Raw genomic sequence first — 6,070 nt, forward strand, 5'->3', positions numbered from 1 at the left:
GATAGACCAACCAACCCAACCTGGGCTTTGACTTTGCAGGTGTGTGCTCAAGGAACCGCTTTCCGCTTTTGCATCAAAGGCAGTTGGAGCGGCTGGAGAGATGGCTCAGTGGTTAAGAGCATCGACTGCTCTTCCTAGAGGTCCTGAGTTCAATTCCCAGCAACCACATGGTGGCTCACAACCTCTTGTAATGAGATCTGGTGCCCTCTTCTGGATACTGTATACATAATAAATAAATAAATCTTTAAAAAAAAAAAAAAAAAAAGCAGTTCGATGCTAAAGGCAGAAGGGCCTGAGGAGGAAGAGGCTGGATGGATATTGCTTGCAAACCTGCCTTCTTAGAAGTTGAGTGTCTGATTGGCCGGAAGAGCTAGCTATAACACTTACCATCCATAACCAGCTTAACGGAGGCACTGGGCACAGCTGGGCACAGCTATGGAGGGAGGAAATAATTTGCAGACATATTGGGAGGCTTTGGAGGAGGCAGAAAATGAGCTCGTAAGAGCAAACCCATGGTGAAATCACAACCTCTTTAATACCTTCCCCCAAAATTATTGGCATCTGCCTGAACCATGACTTATTTCTGTTGATAACATAATAGTATAAGCTTTTAGAGGCAGTTAATGAATATGGGCAAGATTCGAGGAGAAATGGAGATGAAGGAGTATGTGGGAATAAAAAGGAATTCCAATTTTATGTGTGACAGGTAGGCTTATTAATATACATGTGATGGTCCTGATGAGCCAGACATGGTTTGTCCTTGTTTCTTATTACATAACACGCCTGTCATGTCTTCCGTTTGAGCCAGACTACTGTACCAGGAACCATGCTAGAAAATTTCACACCCACCACTGTGTGTACAGTCATCATAGCAAACGGTGGTACAGAAAGTTGCTTGGTAGATTCTATGGAACCCGAAGCCAGCATCCGTGAGCAGTACCCAGGACTGTAGTCAGCTCTACAGAAGTTGAAAATTGGGGGATATACTATAGTGATGGAGCACTTGCATGCACGCGGCCCCAAGTGAGCTCCAGCACTGAGGATAGGTGAGTAATTTATCACTGTTTGGATTTCTATAAAATAAAAGATGCCAGCACTCACCACGCTGCCTTGCTGTGCTAAGTTCCTAGGTGTTGGAGGTCGTAGTCCTATTGTTATTTCTAGTCCCTATCTGCTAACCAACAGATCACATTGTTAGACACTCCTCCACGTGGCCACCAGAGGGTTTTGAATCAGAGGTCATCTCAGTAAACGTACCTGTGAAGGTAGCTCTTCAGATTATAAAACCTGTCTGGACATCATAAATAGGACTCTATGGAAGTAGATCTTAAATAGTACCTTGTTGGCTGCCCTAGTTAGCCATGTGAACCTGGGAGAAAGTGGCCTGAAAATGAGGTGGACCAAAGTCTAGTGTAATAGCCAACTTTATTCAGAGCATCAGACAATTTATACTCTGAGGGTTAAGAAGAGTCACCCCAGTAAAGTGTCCAATCACAAGGACAAGCTGGATGTGGCAAAAACATGTTTTCCATAGAGGCATCTGAATAGCAACAGCTGAAGTAAACTCACCCCTGTCCTCTACACCTGGGAGGAGCATGAAAACACACTCCAAGAACAGTTCTGTGTTTAGAAGAAACTGAGGTCACAAGACTCTTGTCTTGTTTTCTTGGAGTTTTCTCACAAGCCCTCAGGACTCCCCTCATACAACTCTATTCTTGGACTATATTCCGGCAGCACCTATCACTTATATCAAGATTTAGCAATAAAAGGAAATCCTTCCTTTTAGAATAGGAGCCGAGGAACCAGGTTGGGGAGCAGGGAAAGACCTCGTGAGTGACAGATGTCTTAAACCACTGGTATTACTTAAAGATCTCTTATGAAGGGACACAGTGGTGTTCACTGATGTAAATTGTGTGTGTTGCCTCGGGAGTTTAATGCAGCTCTCTGAGAGGCAGATAGAGTGTAAGCAGTTTTATCACTATGTAGGTTGGTCATTGACCCTAGAGAAGTGAGGCAGTGTAGGATGAAGGGAAGTGCCACAGAGCATTTCCCTGTTAAACTCAGTCTCCTTGCTTGTATAGCAGCCATTTAGAGTAGGTTTGAAGCTTAAGTGGGTCAATGCTCAGAAAGCAATGGGACAACCACCATGTTGTATGCAAATAAGTTTGCTCAATGTAGTCTCTACAAAATGGCTTATTAATAAAAGATCTCACACTCTCAAGGACTCATTCATTTTTTAAAATGATTATAAGTTCACAGTACCAATAATGGAGTACTATAAGACCTAAGCCTGTGGCTCCAAACACACCCTAGAAATACTGTTCAGGTCCATAACTGTGTTAGTTACTCTGTTGTTGCTGTAATAAAGCACTCTGACCAACAGCAACCTAAGTCCATAATGTCAGGAGAGGCATGGGGACAGGAGCAAGAAGCTGAAAGGTTACATATCAATTTTACCCAGGATGGAGAGAGAGAGAGAGAGAGAGAGAGAGAGAGAGAGAGAGAGAGAGAGAGAGAGAGAGAGAGAGAGAGAACTGGAAGTAGTATAACAGGACCCCAGATCTTACTAGGCTCCTAGACCTTAGCACAACTGACCCCATGATGGAAGTGCCATTCAGTCTGTAAAGCTCAGCACGTAGACAGGACAGCACCCCTGCCAAAGTGGAAACAAAGGCCTAATCCATCAAAGTCCACAGTTCCGGGAAAGTCTCTAACTGTCCTAACTTTGCTTTTTAGCCTCTGCAGTTCCACTTCCGGCTAACTGTTCTTGTTAACTAAAGTATGTCAACCCAGAACATGGTTTTTGTGCTTAAAAACTAACCCTGAAAAAGGCTCGGGGCTACACTGGGATCCTGAATACCCAGACAACTAATAAAGACTTCCTATTGGCTTAAACCAATGTCTAAGCAGTCTTCTCTGGTGAATACCCCACAACAGTAGGGGGAGACTATAAACTCTTAAAGCCCTCCCCAATGACATACTTGCTCCAGCAAGGCTCCATGTCCTAAAGTTCCAAAACCTCCCAAACAGAGCCACCAACCTTGGACCAAGTGTGAACCTTTTGGAAATTACTGACTTGTTCTTTGAAAATTTACTATTTAGTTGATATTTGCATACAACAGAAATTCAATAACTATTCAAGGCAATACCAAATTTGTTCAATTGATTCTCCAATTTATGCCAAACACTATTGTAGGTATTAGGGGTACATCAGTGAAAAAGACTGATTGCTTATCTTTCTTTACTCTTTAAATTTTAAATTTTTAAAATATTTTCTTAATTTTTTTTTTTAAGCAGGTAATGTTCGAACACACTTTTAATTCCAGCCTCAGGGTCCAGAGGCAGGGGAATTTCTGAGTTCAAGGCCAGCATGGCCTACACATAGTGTAAGAGTCTAAGGAAACACTAAAGGAAGACCCCAGACTCAAATAGTATGTAAAAGCAAAGAACATCTATTAGTATTCCAGCATGCAGGAGTTGTTCACTTGCACAAAATGGTGACAATCCCAAAAGGAGCGTGCAAGCTCCTTTTAAACACAGCTAAGGGGAGTTTCAGGGACAATTAGGTCATCTGATGTATAATTGGTTAAGCACACAGCAGTTACACTAGTATACTCTTAGTTAGCTGAGATTTAGTCTTATCAATTTTGGACATATTTGCATATGCTTGGGCAAGTTCGGATGTGATTCAGAAGAGAACTGCTGGATTTGTCCTTGAGACATTGTGGGGTGTGGAACCAAAATAAGACCAAAATGCTCTCACCCCAAAACTAAAGGCCTAAGACTGCTCCTTTTAGCTACAGGCCATAAGTTACTGGAACAGGCCAGAAGTTACTGAGACCAGTCAGTTCAGATTCCAGAAACCAGGAAGTGTAAAAGTACAGAGCCACAAGATAGTCACGAGGTAATGCCTGCCAGACTATGGAATGTCCTCTCCCTGGTTTCCAGGGTAACTGATCACAGAAATGCCTCCACCTGAGGGCAGCCAATGAGAAATGGTGGCGGGCAACCACTCCCTTAGAAGTAATTTCTAGAAGTCCCTAGAAGCGAGCCAATCAGAATTGTACCTGTACTAGCACCCCTAAATGATGTAACCTTGTGACTTTTCCCTTTAAAAACTGAGCTTGCAGACAGGTGGGTGCTTCCTCCAGCCTCCACTGCATTGGATGTATTGGACGAAGTCCCTGCCTAGGCTTGTATTGCTTTTGGATATCCAGAATTAAACCTTGCTTTTGCATTCCGGCATGCTCGTCTTTGGTGGTCTCTCTGGGGGTCACGATCTGGGCACAACAGGGGCTGACCTGACTTAGGCCTGTGTTTGTTCTCTCCCATCCCTGAGTGCAAGGGCACTGTGGGAGAGACACCTGTTTTGTCCTTCTCAGAGAACTGAAATATAAACTCAGTTGTGAGAGTGGGAGAGTTTAACCTCTTCAATTGAGTTCTAGGACAGCCAGGATGACACAGAGAAACCCTGTCTTGGAAAACAAACAAACAAAATTTAACCTCCATTTTTAATTTGACTGGATTAAGACACACCTAATAATTTTGTAAAGTGCACTTCTAGGAGTGTCTGTGAAGGCATTTCTGAGAGGATTACGATGTGGACGCTCCAACTTAGTGAATGGATTAGCGCCTTGATGGTATTGTAATATGTTGGCATGACTGGAGGGGGGGGGTCTAGCTAGAGGAAGTGTGCCCCCTGGACTGTATCTTACTTTGAGCACTGTGGTGATCAGCTTTAACCGTCAAGTCGACACAATGTAGAGTCAGCTGAGAAGACAGTATCAGTGAGGGATGGATGCTGTGGATGAGGTTGGCCTGTGGGGACGTCTGTGAGGGATTGTCTTGATGATGTGGGAAGACCCAGCCTGAAAGTGACGGTATAAAAGGGACAACTTGGGCCGCGCAGTAACCAGGTGCACATTCACTCACTGCTCCTTTCTCTTGACTCCAGAAGTGTAGATGGGATGTGACTGGCTGCTTTATGGACTGTAACCTGGAGTGTGCACTAAAATAATCCCTTTCTCCCTGATGTGGCCTTTTCTCGAGGCGTTTTATCACAGCATCAGAGGGATGAGACTAGGGTGGCCTTTCTGTGCTTCCTGTCCACTATGATGCTCAGCTCCATCACCCTTCCCAAACCGGATGGGCTGAACCCCTGAGGGGGGCGGGGATGAAAAAATTTCTTCTGTGATTGGTTTTTCTCAGGCATTTGGAAATAATGACACAAAAGCCTGACCAGGACAAAGGAAGACCAAACCAATTCCCGCCCTGAGGGGCTTAGATTACAGTTGGGGGCGGGGGAGTTATAAGGGAGGGCAAATCCTAGTGTGTCAGGTGGTGTGATGTGACTACCGATTGTCACTTTGATTGCATTTTTAAAGCACTCAGCAAATTAAAGAAGCATGCCTTTGAGTGCATCTACAAAGGAATTTCTAGACTGAAGTGACTTAGGAAAAAACCTGCGCTGAATGTGGATGGCACCATCGGATAGGTGGGAGAGCCTGCCTGTCTGAAGGGAAGAGACAGAAATGGAAATAGCGTAGCCATATTCTCTCTCTTCTCCCTTCTACCCTCTCTGCCTCCCTCCATCCCTCCCTTCTCACTTCTGTTTTCTGACGGGGGTGGGAGGTGGGGGGAGAGGGGGGTGGAGGTGAGTGGCCACACTGAAAGTTTTCTAACATGGGGGCCCACACTGCTCTGCCATACCCTTCCCACCATGGTGAATGAAAACCCTTCCATTGTGAGCCAAAATAAATCTTGCCTTCCTTAAATTGCTTGATGGGCCATTTTGTCACAATGACCAGAAAGCTAACACAGATGGAAAGAAATACTCAAGGGGGGTGGGTACAGAATAAGATAGCTAGAGATAAGAATTGGTGGCACACGCCTTTAATCCCAGCACTCGGAAGGCAGAGGCAGGCGGATCTCTGTGAGTTCGAGGCCAGCCTGGGCTACCAAGTGAGTCCCAGGAAAGACGCAAAGCTACACAGCGAAACCCTGTCTTGAAAAACCAAAAAAAAAAAAAAAAAAAAAAGAATTATAAATTACATGAGGTACTCTGAGAAGT

This window comes from Peromyscus maniculatus, chromosome 16 (assembly GCF_049852395.1).
Source record: "Peromyscus maniculatus bairdii isolate BWxNUB_F1_BW_parent chromosome 16, HU_Pman_BW_mat_3.1, whole genome shotgun sequence".
NCBI lineage: Eukaryota > Metazoa > Chordata > Mammalia > Rodentia > Cricetidae > Peromyscus > Peromyscus maniculatus.